This window comes from Oncorhynchus nerka, linkage group LG14, assembly GCF_034236695.1.
Source record: "Oncorhynchus nerka isolate Pitt River linkage group LG14, Oner_Uvic_2.0, whole genome shotgun sequence".
NCBI lineage: Eukaryota > Metazoa > Chordata > Actinopteri > Salmoniformes > Salmonidae > Oncorhynchus > Oncorhynchus nerka.
In genome coordinates, this window is record NC_088409.1 from 76,169,890 (window position 1) to 76,191,154 (window position 21,265).

The 21,265-nt window shown below is 44.3% G+C and overlaps 2 long non-coding RNA genes across 2 annotated transcripts; one reads left to right on the top strand and one right to left on the bottom strand.

Moving 5' to 3' along the window:
• Window positions 1-705: 705 nt before the first annotated feature.
• On the top strand, window positions 706-20,690 carry LOC135575012 (uncharacterized). The gene is made up of 3 exons (XR_010465675.1): window positions 706-964; window positions 19,438-19,606; window positions 19,901-20,690. It is a non-coding gene; the product is annotated as an uncharacterized LOC135575012 (long non-coding RNA).
• LOC135559692 (uncharacterized) lies at window positions 1,201-7,939 on the bottom strand. The gene is made up of 3 exons (XR_010458535.1): window positions 7,490-7,939; window positions 6,545-6,569; window positions 1,201-2,176 (listed from the first exon to the last, which is right to left on the bottom strand). It is a non-coding gene; the product is annotated as an uncharacterized LOC135559692 (long non-coding RNA).
• Window positions 20,691-21,265: the final 575 nt, after the last annotated feature.

Genomic DNA, 21,265 nt, shown 5'->3' on the forward strand with positions numbered 1-21,265 from the left:
CTATTAAGGTCAAGTTTTTCAAAGTGAGCTACTGTACCACACCCACTCCCCTCATTCTGATACAGCAACCCCCCCCAGGCCCCTGCAAGCGCTTGTGATAAAATCCAAGGGATGACTTTCATCAATGTACTATGACTTGAGAGAGGGCGACCTCTCTCAAGTCATAGCACATTGATGAAAGTGTTGACTGAATATCATTCTGTCTTGATATAGCTGCTGAGTCTAGGTCACAGTGGAGAGAAACTGTGAAACCACAGAGCCCAATCTACCATCCTAACAGAAACAAAACAGGAAGAAGTTTCTTCAGATAATCAGACTGAACAAAACCTGGAGAGTATAACATTAAATATTTCATTAGTTTATGACATTTTCTTCTCAAAGAGTGAGAAACGGGATCCAATGGAAGTATCCAATGAGGCAGCAAGATGTGTCCAATATACTGGCCAGAGAAGCAATATAAAAATGTCTTAAATGGCAGCACAATGTGTCATCAAGTGTCATCAATAATGACAAGAATCACAAACATACAGTGGCTTTCAGCACCCCTTCTAGACAGTGCACAACTTTTAGCTAATACTGCAGGCACCAGGGGCTCTACCAGAGGCTCAGAGTGGCAGCAGTGGTAGTGAGAGACTGAATGGGTAGCCTACGTAAAGTCGCTATCAGTGCGAGAGCATCCTCTCAGGAAGGAAGCAAGCTGCGTTAGTGCCTCTCTGGCTTCACAGCATCAGCTCCAGCAGTGACAGCGGTTATTTTTGGACTGGGGGTCATGTTACGACTATGAGAAGAGCCTTCGGACAGGAACTCACCAAGCGAGACACCCAGCAGCTCCAGCATTCTTGGCACATATGCCGAGGTGGGGCTAGCTCACCCCAGAGCTGAACAGTACAGGAAAACCAAAAGAAAACCAATCTCATCTTCAACTCTAGCTGAACTCTTCTCAACAGCCTCAGCCCTATTTCTAGTAAGTTGAACTCAAAGTCAATAAAGAATGTTATGCAGTACTGACTCAAAACTAAATGAGTAGTCACATCAACAACATTTAAGTTATAACAAATTAACTATTTTCCCAGCACATTACTGCAGGTAGATTTTTTGGAATTGTTTTTGCATTTAAATTGAGTGATTAGTCAATCTTAGGCTACACAAAGATACAAAAACTAACATTTTTCTTGTAAAGCATAAGAGTCGGGAAGCAAGTTCAGGGAGTGAGTGTTTTAATAAAAGAAACTATGAACACGAAACACAAACAATGCACCGACATGAAAACAGAGTCAATAACACCTCCGGAAATAACCAAGGGGAGTGACAGATATAGGGAAGATAATCAAGAAGGTGATCGAGTCCAGGTGAGTGTCATGAGGCGCAGGTGCACGAGACGATGGTGACAGGTGTGCGGGATAATCAGCAGCCTATAGGTGACAGTACCCCCTCCCCGACGTGCAGGATGCCGTCAGAGGGGACGAACCCGGGGGATCAGGAGCGGACCGGTCACCCCTGCTGATGCGCGAGAACCTGTCACGCCAGCTGAGGAACGGGAACCTGTCGAGTCAGCTGGGGCGCGGGAACCTGACAGATCGATTGAGACAGGGGAGCCTGGCGATCCAGCTGAGGCATGAGAACCTGACGAGCCGGTGGAAGCAGGGGAGCCTGACAATCCGGCGGAGGCATGAAAGCCCAATGAGCCGGCTGAGGCAGGGGAGCTTAGCGATCCGGCTAAGGCATGAAAGCCAGATGAGCTGACTAATAGGGGACCCTGGCATCCGACTAAGGCAGGGGAGCCTAGCAACTCGGCTGAGGCATGAGAGCCTGACGAGCCGGCTGAGGCAGGGGAGCCTGGCGATCTGGTTGAGGCATGAGAGCCTGTAGCAGTTCCCGGACCAGCCGTCATTACTCTGACACACACAAAACAACACTCCCTGATGCTTCCCTTAGGTGAGGTGATATTCTGTAATGAGCGAGCTGAGAGTCGGTAAGCACGTTCAGGGAGTGAGTGTTTTAATAAATAAAAGAAACAATGAACACGAACCACAAACAATGTAGCGACAAGAAAACAGAGTCAATAACACCTGAGGAAAGAACCAAGGGGAGTGACAGATATAGGGAAGATAATCAAGGAGGTGATGGAGTCCAGGTGATGGTGACAGGGGTGCAGGATAATCAGCAGCCTGATGACCTAGAGGCCGGAGAGGGAGAAAACGTGACATTTCTAAACTCATCCAGTCATTTAGTTACATTTTGCACCCTTTACTGAAACGGTTGTTCCAGTTTAAATGGCTTACTGTAGGTAGCCTCCTCACACTGTTCCTAACCCTGGCAGTCATTATGAATGCAGGCTGCGGGTGAATACACATTTTAACTGTTGGATTCCAATAGGAATTACATAATTAGGAATTACACAATTACAAATCAGCATAATGGGATTTGCATGTATGTTGCAAAATTCAGTTGTTTTTCAGAAATTCCAGTTAGAAGATTCCTGGAAATCCTTCAACCAGGGTACTATAACTTTGCTAGACCTCAACATAAGGCCTTATGATATACAGTACCAGTCAAAGGTTTGGACACACCTACTCATTCAAACATTTTTCTTATTGTTACTATTTTCCACATGGTTGAATAATAGTGAAGACACTACCCCTACCTTGTCACAACACAACTGATTGTCTCAAACACATTAAAAGGAAAGAAATTCCAGAAATGAACTTTTAACAAGGCACACCTGTTAATTGAAATGCATTCCAGGTGACTACCTCATGAAGCTGGTTGAGAGATTGCCAAGTGTGCAAAGCTGTCATCAATGCAAAGGGTGGCCACCACCACATGACTCCATATGCGTTGTTTCATAGTTGTGATGTCTTCACTATTATTCTACAATGTAGAAAATAGTTTTAAAAAATAAGAAAAACCCTTGAATGAGTAGGTGTGTCCAAACTGTTGACTGGTACTGTATGTAATGTCATAAAGAGTTTAATTATAATGATAATGTTCACCTAGGAACTCACTTGGTGAAGGCCACGGGACTGAAAATGAATGAATTTAACAACCATGTCTGTCCTTTACAAATACAGTCATGGGTGATAACTCCACAATTCACTTTCAAAGTCAAGGCACACTGGCAAATTATATTTGAGGCGTGGCTTAGTGCGGATGTATGTTCAAGCTGATACAATTTTCATCTGGACCCCATACACAGTTACTCTGTCGGTTTAAGGAATGACTACAAAATGACTTTAAGTAACTGTACTCAGATTAAGTGCAACGGGTTTCCTCAAAAGTTTGGTGTAATGACAGCACATTGGGGTTTACAGTGTGGACATGGAGAGATCAAGTGTGTTGTGGTTTGAGGAAACATTTTTAGGTGATACCTATGGTTTTGTAAGGGATCTAGTGAAAGTTAGAATTTGACATGAATCAGATGTCTTCTGGATCACCACATGGCAAAGCAGTGACATATTGTGATATGTTTTTGGTGAAGGCATTCCTGAGGCTGGGTTAGGAACCACAGAGTTACTAGGCGAGAAATATCAAAGGCCTAGCACCCACCACTGCTGTAGCAGAGAATGTGGGAGGTTTACAACAAACCCAGATCCTAACCCATTCACCCTGAAAATGTGTGTGTGTGCCTGTGTGCAGACGTGTGTGTGAGAATATACGTATGTGTGTCTGTGTTTCCAAAGTAGTCATTTATTGGCATTTCCATTGATCTGACCTCAGGGTGTAGAGGTTGTTTCTCCAGAGCAACTTCAGCAGCTCAGGTTACACAGTCCACCCTGGGAGAAAACAAGATGGAGAACACTCCCCTGAGACGCCTCCATCTCTCTCTCCCTCTTGTGCCCCGTCTATCCCCCACAACACAACAAAACACAACATATGGGATCCATTAACCCTGGTAGGTAGGGCCACGTAAAAGTTTAGTTAAATTTTCTACAACCCCACTCCTCACTGTGGCCCCAGCAGCCAGTAAATGAAATGCTCCAGGGCCCACGATGGCTGCTAGTGAACAGCAGGGGCCATTTGGAAGGCTGTGGTGACACTTCAGATCAGCTGACTCACTATAACTACTACACATACATGGGAGGGGAAGGGGAGGGGGGTGTTGACCTTGGAAACAGATATCTGGATTTGATCTTCTGACAACAGCCGACCAACGACAGAGTTTTGCATTCAACTTTTCCTGACAGACTCCTCACACAACAATAAGTATTTTATGGAAACATGTTTTTTTTTGTATTAAGATCAAATGTCAACACACAATGACTCAGTGGAGTGACACTTGACACTGTGATAGATGCTGTAAATGTGTGTGTCTTTATGAACCTGAGTAGTACTACCCCAGCTCTATGAGTCAGTCCACAGTGTGGAGTTTCAGTTCAGAACAATGAAAAGCAGTAGGTGTTTTCAGGGTCTATGAATATTACTGACACAGCAGGCATTTCATAGTATTTATTGGTCTGGTTTGTTACTCTCAAACCACCACTCTGCTCATGGCATTCACCTTCTTTCCAATAGAATTGTATGGATGGAAAGGGAATATGATAAGATTGGAGGAAGCTGAAAACAAACGAGAAGAAATTCAGTTAAAGTTGTAGTCACTTGTCTGAGATCTGGCTCAGGTATCATATTCATCGGACAGGGGTTGAGGTGGAATGGGGGTGGGGGAGTTGACCCTCCCTCCATCGTCCTCCCACACTCCCCTGGCCTAGTAGTGAAACAGCCTTCATTAAAACCCACTGGAGGGTTATGAATGGGCCTGTCTGGTTCTCCTACACCCTTGAAGCTCCAGCTGCTTCCCATTACAGAGAAAGAGAGAGATAGAGAGAGGGGGGGGGGGGTAGCACAGGTCCCAGCTCTAATCCCTGGCAGGCAGGTAGCTCTGCTCTGATGAGGCCCAGAGTTCAGTGCTCTGAGGAGGAGGAGGAGGGGAAGAGGGTGGGCTTCACTTCCGGAGCTAGTGTCCATCGAAGTCTAATATCTCCCTTTTTTCCTACTCCTCTGTTCATATCACTCATCCATTTTATTGCTTTTTCTGCCCCACTTTTTTCACTTGATGATCCTCTAATTTATACTAATAAATGAAGTGTTGTCTTTTTCTGGTGAGCCGTAACCATTACTTTCCTGGCAGCGGCCCAAAGGTGAGAATAGGAGATTTGGGCCTGCCAGACTGTTTGGGCCAGTTTTATGAAAGTGTATAAATCTGAGTGGCAGTAGAGAGGTAGATGCTAAGTCCCCTGGCCTTATGTTCTCATGTGTTTTCATGCAGCAGACAGTGGGGTGGTTGGGGAGTAATGAAACAAAAACAGATGAACCGAATATAACCGAATATAATGTCATGTTATCTCACAACGAAGAAAGAGAGCTTTAATTTGATGTACTGTATGTTTGGGTTTATGGGTAGATTAGACTATCCAGCAAATCTCAGATTAGTAAAATACTTTTTAGGTCTTATATTTTCCCTTTAGATTGATGGGGAGAAAACCCATAAATGTGCTTCACCACAAATAACCTAAATGGGAACCATCATGTAACAACCCTACACACCACCACCACTGGTACAGTCCATATTTAGACCATCTGCAGATGGTGTCAGAAAGCACTGAGTGACTGACACTGGATAGCAGATCGTTGTGGTCATAGTGGGGCAGAGATCATGTCCAGATTTATGGTTTGATGTTATTCTATTGTTTATTGGACAATGTGGTTTAGATTGAGCTCACTCAAAAACACCATTCCCCCTCGTGCGTTCCCATGGACTCAGTAGGGGTTTACATTCTCATGCCCTTCCAGCCACCAGCTACCCACCTCCAAACCATGTTTTTTGTCTTTCTCACATCAGCAACACACTCATTCACAATAGCAGCACCCGCTTTCTCCACCTCCTGCACAGCACAACACAATGCTGAACATGTGCCTCCAATGAGCTTTTCATTTGCTATAACACACACACATAAAATGCTCACTGAACAAATGTGTATTTATTTTCTAAATTGATTATAGGATGTCATTGAGATTTGCCCCTGGAGATGTAATGTAAAAACAACATGTAAAAAAGGACCTAACAGTGGGAATCTGACTGAAGGCCCCCTGCCTCATGGTGCAATTCTCATACACACCACTAGAGGAGCCCCTACCTCACCAGACAAGTTCAGACAACCACTACGAGTTTTAGTAGTGAAAAGCACAAAGCATTGACAAGCAGGAAACATAACTTCAACTACACAACTTAGTGATATTGATAAATACTTGTAAGTTTCCAAAACTTCCTTCACATGTTATGGGAATAGGCTATTTTATCTAAGATTTTCTCTATTGGATTGCATTAATGTGGATGTAATGTCAGAGCCATGTGAAATAAATGTGCTACTTTCTAACAGGCAGGCTAATGATGAGTCAGAACGTATTTACCTACCCCATGACAATAGTGGGGTAGTGGATAACTTTCAACAGGTAGGCTACGTTATTTGTATATTTGTTTAGAGTGACTAGTCATAAATTAAGCGTGAAGGTGCAGTAGGCAAGCAACAGCTCACTGACATAATCTTACCTCTCTGGTCCTTTCAGCGGCCAAACTGAGGCCAAGATGGCGTAGTTGTAAGCAGGAACCAAGATGGTGTAGTTGTAAGCAGGAACCAAGATGGTGTAGTTGTAAGCAGGAACCAAGATGGTGTAGTTGTAAGCAGGAACCAAAATGGCGTCGTTGTAAGCAGGAACCAAGATGGCGTCGTTGTAAGCAGGAACCAAGATGGCGTCGTTGTAAGCAGGAACCAAGATTGCGTCGTTGTAAGCAGGAACCAAGATGGCATCGTTGTAAGCAGGAAACAAGATGGTGGCAAAACGTCATAATTTCAAACAGAAATGTAAAAGTTGCCACCAACTATGTAAGGCATGGATAAAAAGATGAGACAAACAACTTCTCTCATCGATGATGAATCTAACTTTTAGCTTCAAATGACAAAAATAGTAGTTTGAAGACAACCATGCTGTAGTCATGACTTCTCTCACAAGCATGCGCGAGGGTCGGGGTGTTCTGGTTAACTTCCACCAACATGGCGTCGCATTTTTCTTCGGTTACTTTGGCTTTCAAATATAGCTCCGTGCTCCCAAACTGATTTGCTATCAAAGGCAGTGGCCACTATATGGTATTGATTTCTGCTAATGTGCTAATTTTGAACATTCAAAATAGTGGTGTAGTGCTTAACTACGTACAGACATGTCTTCTGCTTATCTGTTTGTTTACAATGAGTCATAAATGACTGAAGGTAAAAACAGAAAGACCTACAGTTCTGTGTAGTGCTATTGATAGGTCTTACCTCAGTGTCAACAGCTTAGCGGGAACACTAGGTGAATCTCAAGGGCCACACATATTTCAAATCTATATATCTCTCTGAAATAATGAGCTTGCCAAGAGGTTCATCAAACCATAGCTACAGTGGTCATTGTACTGCAGGCCTTGTGATTTGCCTGCAACTAAAGAATAGCCCTTACTAACCCTTAGGCAGGTCTTCTTGGGTCTCTCTGCATACTTGGTGGATGAGACTCCATGTCCATGGTATGTCCACTGATCATCTAACCATAGGGGTCGAATAATAAACCCTTGTGTCAGAAATCAGTTTGATAATGTAAAAGTCAGACTGCATTACTAACATTTACAATAACCCTGGTTAATAGGTTAACTCAATTCAGACATTGAGTGCATGTAGCATCATAAAAGGCTTCTTTTTTCTCTCAACATCATTCAATGTTCATACTTACGCTGCTTTTTGCATGAAGCACATCATAGGTTTGCGTGAAGTAGTTTATTCTAGGCCAGCGTTGCACACGTGATTGAATTTGTTGTTGCTAGTACGATGCTCTAATTTGGCCCTTGTTGTAGACATTGTGGTGTACAGCAACAGGTGCCTGTTATTTTGGTCCTCTTGTTGCAAGGTACTGTGTGTGTGTGTGTGTGTGTTACCTTTGTGCCTTCAGAAGGACTGAAATACACACCCGCAGACTGAGACAAGAGGGAGCAAATGAAGCCTCTGTGGTTCGCCGAGCACCGCACCCAAGGGATCCACAGCATTTGTTTACCGGCTCCCTGTGAAGGTGCGAGGCTTGAAAAAATGTGTGTGTGTGTGTGCTAAAACTTCAATAAGCACACACACACTGCATATACAACGCCTAGTCCCTTTTCTACCTCTCTCCTATTCACATTCACAAGTAACCAACCGCCACCCAGCTTGACCTTTCAATGTTTCCATTGCACTACTCAGGCGAGGAGGTGCATGCTAGGTTAGATCAGAGATTATGTGGGTGACAGGGTGTTGGTCTCTAGACTGGTTCTAGTGCAGATTTATACTACTCTGCATTTGAGTGGGACACACTGCTCTGCACTGGGCTTGTACAGAGGACATGCTTATTTCAGCCTCCCCATCTTGATGGATACCATGGATATATTCAGCAGTTAGTGCTTTACAAATACTGCAAATGTTATTTTTGGAATATCAGACTCATTCTTTGAAAACTTTCATTTTTGCCAACTGTGCGCTTGCTGTAAATAGTTGTGTGACTACTCAATATGATACCATCTGAATTGACAGTAATTGCTATCACCTGGAACAGACTGGCAGAGTGTTCCATGTCAGGTGTGAGTTAAAGGGCCACGCTGCCAGGAAAGAGATGGGTTAGGTCAGAGAGGAAGAAGCAAGAGGTTTTACTACACCCAAAATTTTTCCACAAAAAAAAGCCCACGAAGTGAGAAATGTTTGTATGGAGGTCTAAAAAAATCAACAACAAAAAATCTATGAGACAGTGAAGAATTTGGCAAAAAATGACAAAAAATGTCATTATTAATTTTCTACGTGAGGCTTATTTTATTGAATACAAGTCTCATAATAATTAGGTTGTTACAAATACACTGATATAAGTGGACGCACATGGCATTTTGTCAACTTTGAAAAAACAAATACAAAAATTGGAGTTGTGCCTGTTGTCATAGAGATATATAGAGGACTCATCATGGATATAATCTGTTTTAGCGTCGACCTTGCCATTGAGGGCTTCCACCATTTTAAAACAGTCAACTGCGTGTGGATTCATATGAGTTGGGAGTGTTCAGCTGATGAAAATGCTGTCAGAGATGCAATTGTGGCACAGATACAAAGATGAGTCCTCTATCTATCTCTATGGTGTAACGGCGTTCTTCGTTTGTCAAAAGAGAGTCGGACCGAAATGCAGCGTGGTGGTTACTCATGTCTTTAATGAAGGATCGCGATACATGAAATAACTTATAAATACAAAACAACAAACGGAACGCGAAACTTATTACAGCCTATCTGGTGAAACTACACAGAGACAGGAACAATCACCCACGAAATACACAGTGAAACCCAGGCTACCTAAATACGGTTCCCCATCAGAGAAAACAAGAATCACCTGACTCTGATTGAGAACCGCCTCAGGCAGCCAAGCCTATACTAGACACACCCCTAATCAACCACAATCCCAATGCCTACAAAAACCCCAATAAGACAATACAATAACCCCATGTCACACCCTGGCCTGAACAAATAATTAAAGAAAACACAAAATACTAAGACCAAGGCGTGACAGAACCCCCCACCCTAAGGTGCGGACTCCCGGACGCACCTCAAAACCATAGAGAGGGTCCGGGTGGGCGTCTGTCCATGGTGGCGGTTCCGGCTCGGGACGTGGACCCCACTCCATTAAAGTCATAGTTCCTCCCCTTCGCGTCCTGGGATAATCCACCCTCGCCGCCGACCATGGCCTAATAGTCCTCACCCAGAACCCCACTGAACTGAGGAGCAGCTCGTGACTGAGGGGCATCTCGGGACTGAGGGACAGCTCGGGACTGAGGGGCAGTTCGGGACTGAGGGGCAGCTCGGGACTGAGGGGCAGCTCGGGACTGAGGGGCAGCTCGGGACTGAGGGGCAGCTCGGGACTGAGGGGCAGCTCGGGACTGAGGGGCAGCTCGGGACTGAGGGGCAGCTCGAGACTGAGAGGAAGCCCCGTACTGAGAGGAAGCTCAGGTAGGTAGTAGGCTCCGGTAGATCCTGGCTGGCTGGCGGATCTCGAAGATTCAGGCTGACTAGCAGATCTGGAAGATTCTGGTTGATTGGCAGATCTGGTAGAATCTGGTTGACTGGCAGATCTAGAAGATCATGGCTGACTGGCAGATCTAGCTGCTCTATGCAGACTGGCAGATCTGGAAGAGACTGGTTGACTGGCAGATCTGGAAGAATCTGGTTGACTGGCAGATCTAGAAGATCATGGCTGACTGGCGTATCTAGCTGCTCTATGCAGACTGACAGATCTGGCTGCTTCATACAGACTGACATCTCTGGCTGCTTCATGCAGACTGACAGCTCTGGCTGCTTCATGCAGACTGACAGCTCTGGCTGCTTCATGCAGACTGACAGCTCTGGCTGCTCCATGCAGGCTGACAGCACCCTGCAGACTGGCAGCTCCTTGCAGACTGACAGCTCCTTGCAGACTGGCAGCTCTTTACAGACTGGCAGCTCCTTGCAGACTGGCAGCTCTTTACAGACTGGCAGCTCCTTGCAGACTGGCAGCTCTTTGCAGACTGACAGCTCTGGCTGTTTCATGCAGACTGACAGCACTGACTGCTCCATGCAGGCTGACAGCACCCTGCAGACTGGCAGCTCCTTGCAGACTGACAGCTCCTTTCAGACTGGCAGCTCTTTGCAGACTGACAGCTCTGGCTGCTTCATGTAGACTGACAGCACCTTGCAGACTGACAGCTCCCTGCAGACTGGCAGCTCAGGCTGTTCCGAACAGGCAGGAGAGGAGAAAGGCTCTGATAGCGCTGAACAGGCGGGAGACTCCGACAGCGCAGGAGGGAAGGAAGGCTCTGGCTGTGCTGAACAGGCGAGGCGCACAGAAGAGAGGCACTCTCTCTGGGTCGGCCGCCCACCTGTCTATTTCTTCCCACGTCGTATACTCCAAGCCTCTGCTGTCCATAACGTCCTCCCTTCACTGCTGCCTGTTAACACGCTGCTTGGTCCGAGTGTGGTGGGTGATTCTGTAACGGCGTTCTTTGTTTGTCAAAAGAGAGTCGGACCGAAATGCAGCGTGGTGGTTACTCATGTCTTCAATGAAGGATCGCGATACATGAAATAACTTATAAATACAAAACAACAAACGGAACGTGAAACTTATTACAGCCTATCTGGTGAAACTACACAGAGACAGGAACAATCACCCACGAAATACACAGTGAAACCCAGGCTACCTAAATACGGTTCCCCATCAGAGAAAACAAGAATCACCTGACTCTGATTGAGAACCGCCTCAGGCAGCCAAGCCTATACTAGACACACCCCTAATCAACCACAATCCCAATGCCTACAAAAACCCCAATAAGACAATACAATAACCCCATGTCACACCCTGGCCTGAACAAATAATTAAAGAAAACACAAAATACTAAGACCAAGGCGTGACATATGGCCTGTTGTGCACATGCGTATCTGTCCTCTCATTGGCTAGAAGGGTCCCACCTAATCTCGCCTCTTCCCGCCTGCCTTCCATCTTTGAGGATATGTATTTCCATTGTTAGACTGGTCACTTGACTATCCTGTAAATATAATAGACAATCATTGCTTAGGCCCAGATTTGGTTATAAAAAAGCTAACTTCTCCTTTAAGTCTCTAACATGGAGGCCCATTGTTGTTCTAATTGGTCTTCAGAAGTACCACAGCTTTCTTAAGTCTCTAACATGGAGGCCCATTGTTGTTCTAATTGGTCTTCAGAAGTACCACAGCTTTCTTAAGTCTCTTACATGGAGGCCCATTGTTGTTCTAATTGGTCTTCAGAAGTACCACAGCTTTCTTATTTTAAGGGACTGGGGTTCACCCAGACCCATATTTTGAACTCTAGCCACTGAGTGGCGCAGTGGTCTAAGGCACTGCATCTCAGTGCTAGAGGCATCACTACAGACCCTGGTTTGAATCCGGGCTGTATTACAACCGGCCGTGATCTGGAGTCCCATAGGGCGGTGCACAATTGGCCCAGCGCTGTCCTGGTTAGGGGAGGGTTTGGCCGGGATAGGCCGTCATTGTAAAATAAGAATTTGTTCTTAACTGACTTGCCTAGTTAAATAAAGGTTACATTTTAAAAAATGAGTTAAGGCCTGGTGTCTGTGGTCCCATATGAGTGGGGAAAAGGAGAGTAGTGCGTTGGTATGAGGGCTATAATATTTATGACCTGGTCTGGCCTGCATGCCTGATGCTCTGCTCTGGGCATGGCCCTGCCTTGGTAGTTAAGGCAGACGGCGTGTCCACCTTTGAACCGCTGATCTCCTGGCTAAAGCCTGACACGTTTGGGTCTGTAACTCAAAAAGCCCCTCCCTCTCTTCTCTCCCGGGTCTCCTGGCCCATCTAAAGTCTCTCTGTGATATACGCTTCCAGGGTGGGGGACTCCTCTGACCCTAACCCAGCCACCCTGAGACCCCTCCCCATGACCCTCTGCAAGAGCACAGAGTTGGGTTCTGCCCATGCTGCGTGAGGCACCACCGGTGTTCCCTGTTCTGTTATTCCAACTCTCTGGTTACAGTCCTAAACCCTGGAGAGTCTTTAACGTCCTGGAGATCAGGACCCTGGCTGTTAACAGCTACAAGGGGAAAGGCCCTCTACATTCTGCCCTAGACTCTCACCATGTTACCAAACCTCCTCCCTCTCAGTAAAGGAACCCCCTTGTAGACATATTTGATTGCTTAAACCAGGCCATTGAGATGTTGGTTGGCCAAATACATGTAGGATGAGGAAGTATTTGCTATGCTTATCCCAAATTCTTAAGCCACTAAATCCCACACGTGGTACAGGTGAGACAGGTAAGATTATGTCACGGCCAACCACTGATTTACAGTTTTGTATCTTTATTTCATCAGATATTGAGTCAAAAAGTTGAGTCATAATTATATTAAGGCTACCATACAGTTAAAATAAATAAAAATGTACTTAAATTTCACAGTTAGAATAAGATGTTTTCCAAGGTAGTTTGCGATGTAAAATTAAATCATGATCATTCAAATATATGCTAAATGCATGGGCAAGTTTTCAACTGAATATTCCGTTTGAGTTTTGACCCCTGTTCTGACCTGGCCATTTGTCTTTTTGACAGTGGCAGTTTTCAACCCAGTTTGAAATTTCGATTATCTCCTAGACTATTATCATTTTATGTACCACAGTTGAACTTGTCAGAGCCAATTGAAATGCTGTAATTGAAGCTTGATCCGAAAAATGCCCAAAGACCTTTTGCTATTTTTGTCAAAATGGCACCTGTCATTTTTTATCTATGAGCATGTCTTTCAAGATAACGATTGTACGTTGGCCATGGGAATATTTTGTCTCTCATGTCATTTGTGGTGATCTCAAGTTCATTGACAGTGATAATTTAATCTCAAACGTATTCAACAATAAAAAGTGAGAGAGCTTGACAGCAGGTGCTGAACTGTAAAACATTCACTTTCTGTACCCTCAGAAGCTCATTGACTGGAAGTTACTGGAAGTAAACTTTGTTTTAAATAAACTGACATCATTCTAAAAGAATGACTGACTAGATAATGTGTCAATAGAACAACTTGATGCAGGCTAATGCCATCTACTTCAGCAATGTGTAGGCAGTATCTTTGCTTACAAATCACTACCAATGCAGTAAGACAGTGCATAGTGAGAAAGTGCAGAATGATGATTACATGTTACGTCTGACTAGGCAGGGCGAGGATTTCCTCCTGGAAGTGTCCGGTTAGAAAAGTTGTGATGATGCTTCAGTGGAGTGCTGGTTGGGGTAAATAGCCCCCCAAAATGAGGAGCTGAGCCGGGGGCTTCTGGCTCCCCCTCTCTGGCCCACCCCCCATCTCCCACACCTCCACCGGCCCTCTCCCCCCCTCAGTCTCTCCTATTGTCTCTCAGCCACCGACCATGACTCCTTGACCCCATGCACCGTATCCACTGTGGGGTGGTTCCGGTTCCTATTTATAATGGTGGATTTCCTCCTATTCTTTTGTCGTCATCCCATCCACCTCATTCCACAGCCCCCCTTCCTCTTTTCATTCGTTGTCCTTTCCTCCACTTCCTGTTTGTGAGCTAGCGGGCAGTCATCTGGGGGCTGTTTGGTCATCTCTCCTAATTATCCAGGGCTAAAGGCAGGGTGTGTTGGAGAGAGAGAGCAGAGCATAGACTGCCACTGGACCACCAGTCATGTCTGGACCTGTTACATTCTATACTCATCTTCCTGGCTGGATCACAATGAGTTGGGATGGAGTAGGCCTATGTGCACACACATCAATGGAAAGTGGAAACTCCAGTCAACATCCACTTGATTGGTCATGCTACTCATAATAAATCAATTTAGTCATGTCTCTGCTTAAAGGTCATGCTTTGAATTGAATGTAGCCTCCGCTTATTTTTGAATATTCTATTTTATTCACTTTAATACTGTTGTCTCTTAGTATATGGAAAATATGTTCTGTGAATGTACTGTAAATAGGTCTAATTATTTTCTCAAATGAAAATCACGGGGGTGGCGGGGGTGGAAAAACATAGCTTTCGCAATTGCATATGATTAATGGTTGATTATTTTTATTTTTTTATGACATGATTTAGTGTATCTGAATATGGATAGGCTTATACCATGTAATGTCCATATACCAAACAAAGAAGTCTGTGTTTGGAAAGCAAGGAGACCTTTATTTATCAATCTATAAAGAATAAGGCTAGCGCTAGCAGCATAGTTGTCTCTGATTACAGAGATTTCAGCCAGTCTCACTTAAGATCTCAGGTCCCCAGAGAGGCCTTTTTATAGTAAAACAGGAACCTACCTTCCCCTGTGGGCTTTGCTTCATCGGTGGGCATGACACACTTTCTTTATATTCAGTCTGCTTTTTTCTCCAATGTTTTGACGCCTTCCATTTGTGAAGTGATCAACAGCTAATCTGAGCCAAATTCAAAAATATTACTATTTTTGTTAATGAGACGACGGTCTCCAAAGATGTTTTAGAGCCTTAATTCCAAAACTCAAAAAGTTTCATGTAAACATCACGTGCTGGAATGCAGTGTTTTCTCAACGATTGAGAAGGAAGAATGCAAAGTTGATACAATAATTCAATAAAGAAATTCAACAAATTCATTCAAACTCAACAAAGAGCTGTGGAATGAGGATAATGCATGAATGGTGGACCATTGATACATATTTTGTTCTTTGTTGCACCCCCCACCCCCATCAACTAAACTATGAAAGGAAATGATGCAAACACCTGGATAAGCAAAAACATTGTTAAAAAGGGCCCCCAGAGAGGCTGTCTGACAATGGATCAAAATGAGACCACAGACAATGAGCCCCCAAGTCACTGACAACATCCAAATCCAGATGCTTGTCCCGTCCCGGAACTTGTGGGTGTTTGAGCCAAGGTTACGGCCCACCTGGATGTAAAAACGCCCAGTCAGACAGACGGGGGGGTAAACTCTCTCTGCTCTTATCTCACACAGGCATCAGTTGCTGTGAGCCTCCCAGATGTTTCCTGCCCGGCTGGGCGGCTGCTGCTGGTGTATGGTAGTGGTGGTAGTGGAACACTTGGCTGGAGTCTGCACACTCTCCTGTCCTCTCCAGAGTGGGTGCTAGACCTTCAGGTCTAATCAAATGTGTTTATCTAAGGCCTTTCATGCTGATAGTAACTTGGCAACTTGACCAAACAATTCCAAAATATCATCATGCGTTGTAGGGAGTGGAGGACGTTGTTATTTTTGTACTCAATATGACCAGCATGTCAACTCTTCCATGAGGACAAACAGGAGGGTTTCATGTTTCATTTTGAAGCGTTCTCATCCACAGCACATTACTATATGTAATTGTACTAAGAACCAGTGTGTCAAGTTGTCAACAACACCACCAATGCTTAGCTAAAATAAGATAAATCAAGAATTAAGCTTGTTACAGTAATCTGGCAGGTACTGTATATCAATGTAGGCCTACGTGACAACCTCCACACCGCTCTCTCCTCTATAATGGCCTTTGTTTTTATGGACATGACTTGGAGAAGCACCAAAGTCACCTTTGCCTTCCAGACTGAAAGGTAAATGATTATTCAGCCATTATATTTAATATGCACAAACAGAGATGACTATCTACACACTACCTTTATTAGAATGAGTCATTACATCAAATCTTCATAAAAAGTGTTTTCAATCAACTTCCTTTGAGCACATGAACGTATAGAAGACTAGGTTTGGACATTCATCTACCCAGCCACTATTAGATATCCATGTCACCGCAATATACATTATTATTATCATGTATTAATATATTATTATTATATACATTACATTGATGTATTTGAGGTTTAACATGTTTTATGTATTTTCATTTTTATAATCTAACACGAAGTGTTTTCTAATTAATTTATTCTGCTCCCATTCTTTTCTGTTACTGTGCACACCAACAGTTTATCCAGCCAGGCTAAATTATTTAAGTGATAATGCCCGAGAAGCCGGTGTATGGAGGTTATACTGGCACGGGTGTTGTTCGTCTCATCTCTGGCCGGTGTTGTGCCGAATTTTGGCAAAAATATTCATTTATAGATTAATACACTTGAAACAAATAGCCAAACCGAAAACCGCCCCCCCCCCCCAAAAAAAATGAAACGCAGTCTAACGTGATAATTGACAGTTGCCTTGAAGGACACAAATAAAAAATACTTTCTGCTACTAAAATCAGTGAAATGTAGGCTAAACTCTCAACAGAAATCTCAACTAGCAAGCAAGTCGCAGCATTGAAGAATTGAGTGTGTGTGTAACAGTACAACTTTAGACCGTCCCCTCGCGCGAAACAGGGACCCTCTGCACACATCAACAAATGACACCCACGAAGCATCGTTACCCATCGCTCCACAAAAGCTGCGGCCCCACAAACGTTGCGGCAAGGGGAACTACTACTTGAACGTCACCGATTGAAAAGCTATTTAGCACGCACCACCGCTAACTAAGCTAGCCATTTTTTTGTTTAAGCTGTTTTCTAGTGACATTTATTTGGATTCATCCATAACAATGAGCTAATGAGGCACGATTTCGCTTGGCATAGAAAATATGCTCTCTCGTTAGGACACAAGAACACAGTTAACACAATAACTTCAAATTGAAGCTGGAAAGAATGCAAACTAGCTGCACTTAATTTCCCTTTACCTTTTTTCAATTGCCTTTTCTTTGTATCCATAAACATGATTCCAGCTGATTCATGATTTCGACTGGCTGAGAAACGCTGCCTGCCTCTATCTCGTTCTGACTCCCGACCCCTACACGTTCATTACTATGGGACAGTTGGGGATCAAATTTGAATATTGAAACCATGTTGGAAATGTCGGAGCGACAGACAGCAATGTTAATACAAACCTCCGCTGTTGAAAACTAAATGTTGGTCTAAAATAAATGAAGTGAGATGCTTTTTATAGTGGAGATGACGTTTATAATTTCCCTGCCTGGGTTGATGAGATAGTGGATTGCGCAGTCAAATGGAACAGAGTAAATATGCATTTTAACGTCATAGATTTAGCCTGTGGTAACAATTGGAATAGACACCAGCTGGAATGCGCTTTTAACCAATCGGCATTCAGGATTAGACCTACTCATTGTAAAAATTAAAAATAGGTACAGTCTTTGGATAACTGGGCCAGGGCTTTGAACATTGAAGTAATTTCCACAACTGTTCAGCAAATTGGCTACTTCAGAAGTATGCATATACTTTACAGTTACCGCAGTCTGATAGTAGGATATCTTAAGAAAGGGAGAGCCACTCTATCATCTGTCAAGCCTGGAGCCTGCCTGCCTCTCTCCTCCCTAGTCTCTCCTCAGTCTCTCCCCAGTCTAGGGTTCTGGAATGAGGAGGAGCTATCTATGATGGAGGGGGACAGATAACAGTGTCTGGAGGCCAGAGGGAGCCATGATTCCATACAGTACACAGTGGCTAGAACCAGAGAGGTATAGATACATTGGTCTCGATCTGTCTGACTATAGCTTCATACCCCATATCCTGCCAGTATTGTTCGATGGTTGTTTGTTTATTTCAGCCTGTAACGACCTGTAGTGTATAGCTGTGTGGGTGAAGTATCTGTATATAGATCTTGTTTATATACAGCTCTACAGTTTAATTATCCTATCCATTAATGTACAAACAACCTCAACGTGTGGTTTGATCGCAATGCCCCAGCAAACTAATACCATCCCCTGTGAGATTTTCCCATTGCTAGTGGTTCTTTGGCCTGGCATGTTTCTTTGTATGTTTAACACATTCCACTTGTTTGCTCTGTCACGTAGTGGAAAATAACATGTGGCTGAGTGCACGGAGCAGCGTGAGGTGTCTCTCACACTAGTCTGCGACCTGCAGGCACGAAGCCGCTGCTGCGGAGGATATGCACCATGCATGATGACATCATCACATGGTTTCTGCAGAGTTCTATATCTACGCAGATATCAGAGAGAGACATAGTGTTACTTTTTTTCTTCTTTTTTTTAGCTTGCAGATTTTGCAGAAATGTAGCCGCCATCTCTCCTCTCCTCGCCCACACTTGAAGAAAAAAACTCACAGGCTCCTTGTCTGAATTTTCATTGGTTAATTTTATTTTTTAGTATAGACATGTTTCTGAAGAATGACTGTTTTGAGTGTGACTCCGAGATTGTTCACCTTCTCTGATGTTGGCAGACAGCCATGATAGACTTGGATGCGGTTGTTTACTCTAAAGTTTGATGTTCTATATCTTTCCCATATGGTTAATGATTTTGCAATGTTTTGTCACTGAGGTTTTTGTCATTGTATCACCCCAGGCTCAACGTCATTTATAACTTGGATTTCACTCACCACATCACATTTTTCAGGTAGCTCAAATATGCATCGCTTGATTACAGTTATTTGCATATGAGATCTGAAATAAATATTCAAATGATCAACCAAATGTTGACGATGTTTGGTAGATGACGGTTGACAAGACAATGTCTGCCATACAGGTCTCCAGTGTGCATGCTTTCAGGTATCTACAGTGTGACTAGTTCAACCTGTGCATTTTCTGAACCGTTTTTTAAAGGTACTGGCTTGGAGGAACTGAAGACCATTTGAGGTGCTGGTAGATGTGAATCTGTGATGGATTCAGAGAGAGTTATTTCCACTGAGCATCTATTTCTAGCGAGGAACTGTACCTACTGGCATTGATATACAGGGGCTTTCAGGCAATGGGATCTATTTAATATCCTCCTACGTTTCATTTGAGTTCTAAGGATCACAGGATATTTATAGTACTGCCAAGATGTGTGATTTTTTCCAGACTGTTTGGCTGGGCTTTGGGGAGTGCCCAGGCCCAGCAGATGGTTATTTTATTCACCTTCTTCTCTCTTCTTTTTCTTCTCTCTCTCCCTCTATGTACTTTTTCATGAAAAGAATCAGCTGAGTTTTTTGGAGAAGGAGAGGAAATCCATCAGATCCGCAGCACAGCACCCAACCCCAGTGCCATACATTCTGGATGCTTCAAAGTAGCAGGAAGTGGAGACCTAATAAGGTGTATCCTCCAGGCTTCCTGTTAGGCTAACCCCGGAACCCTGGGCCCAAGGTACTTTAGATCTGCCACTAGATCCTCACATTTGACCCCCACACTTAAACTGGGTCCATTATGTGGTCAAGGCTGCAAACTCACCACTCAACAGGTCTCATTGGTCATTTTGCTTTAGCATAGACCACCAAGGTAGATCTCTGAGTCATTGTTCATTAAAAACACAATCCCATTACACATAATGCAACGTCTAGAATTGCTGGAAGAATGCACTTTATATTATTTTCGAAGAAAACACACAAAAGCCTAAGAGATGTCCATGATTTACTTCACATGATCCTCTGCTCTCTTCAGACTGCATACTGGTGATGAAGGGGTTAACTGCTTCCATCAGCAGGAGACCCCGCCCACCCCAGGGGAGGAGATCAGGTGCCCATCTGGATCCAATCCCACCTGGACCCATGTAGATAAAAATAGAGGCTGCAGGGTGATGGGCCGTAGCTAAGGCACACCAGCCGCACATCAAAGCCCTTGAGACAAGGTACAGAGCTGGGGCGAGGGTCAAGGGCTGGTTTGGAGCAGTGGGCAGCCGCGTGCGTCCACGTTCATCTCAACTGGGCTGGAGCGTCTGCACGGTCTCATCTCCAAATTGAGCTTGGCTTTGAACCATGGGGATCAGCCTCTCCTTGCCCGTTTCACAGATAATATGCGTAGATTAGACATGTTGAAAGGATATGTTTCCAATTTGACTCGTGCCACCCTCCTCCTCCCCCATCTCTCCCCTCTTTCTCTTCTCATCCCTTCCTCCCTCTGTCTGCCTCCCTGTCTGCCTGGGCCATGTGTCTGACAGCTGATTAATTCTCCTGTGGAGAGGGGGAGCCAAACGGTGGATTGATAAATCATTTCTTTATGCATCCTCAGGTAAATAAAAAAAACCTGGCCCTGGTTAAAAATACATTGATCCTCTGTCTGACGTGCCACAGATGCTCCACATTAATGTCTTCCTGGCCTTCCTTGGAGTAGCTCTGTAATTTATTAACTGTTTTTACATACAGACCCAACAGACGTGTTTTATCTCTACAATAGCACAGTGCTCTGCAGACCATTAAATCAAAAGCAATGTTCAACATATTTTTCTCAAAAACAAGCTGTAGCTAGCTAGCTTGTGTGTATGTGCGTGCATGTTTGTGTGTGAGAGAGAGCATAGGTGTGTGTTGCACATGTATGTACTGTATGTACACGTAACGGCCGTCCTCGGTGGAAGAAGGTGAGGACCAAGGTGCAGCGCAGTATGTGTCCATATTTATTAAATGAACACGGAAATAACAAAATAACAAAGAGAAACGACCGAAAACAGTTCTGGCTGGTGCAGACACACAACAGAAAACAAAAAACACCCCCCACAAAACACAATAGAAACCAGGCTCCCTAAATATGGTTCTCAATCAGGGACAACGATTGACAGCTGCCTCTGATTGAGAACCATACCAGGCCAGACACAGAAATGGCAAATCATAGAAAAACGAACATCGATAACCCACCCAACTCACGCCCTGACCATACTTAAACAAAAGACAAAACAAAGGAACTAAGGTCAGCACGTGACAGTACACCCCCACCCCCCCCCCAAAGGTGCGGACTCCAGCTTCAAAACCTGAACCTATAGGGGAGGGTCTGGGTGGGCGTCTGTCCGCGGTGGCGGCTCTGGCGCGGGACGTG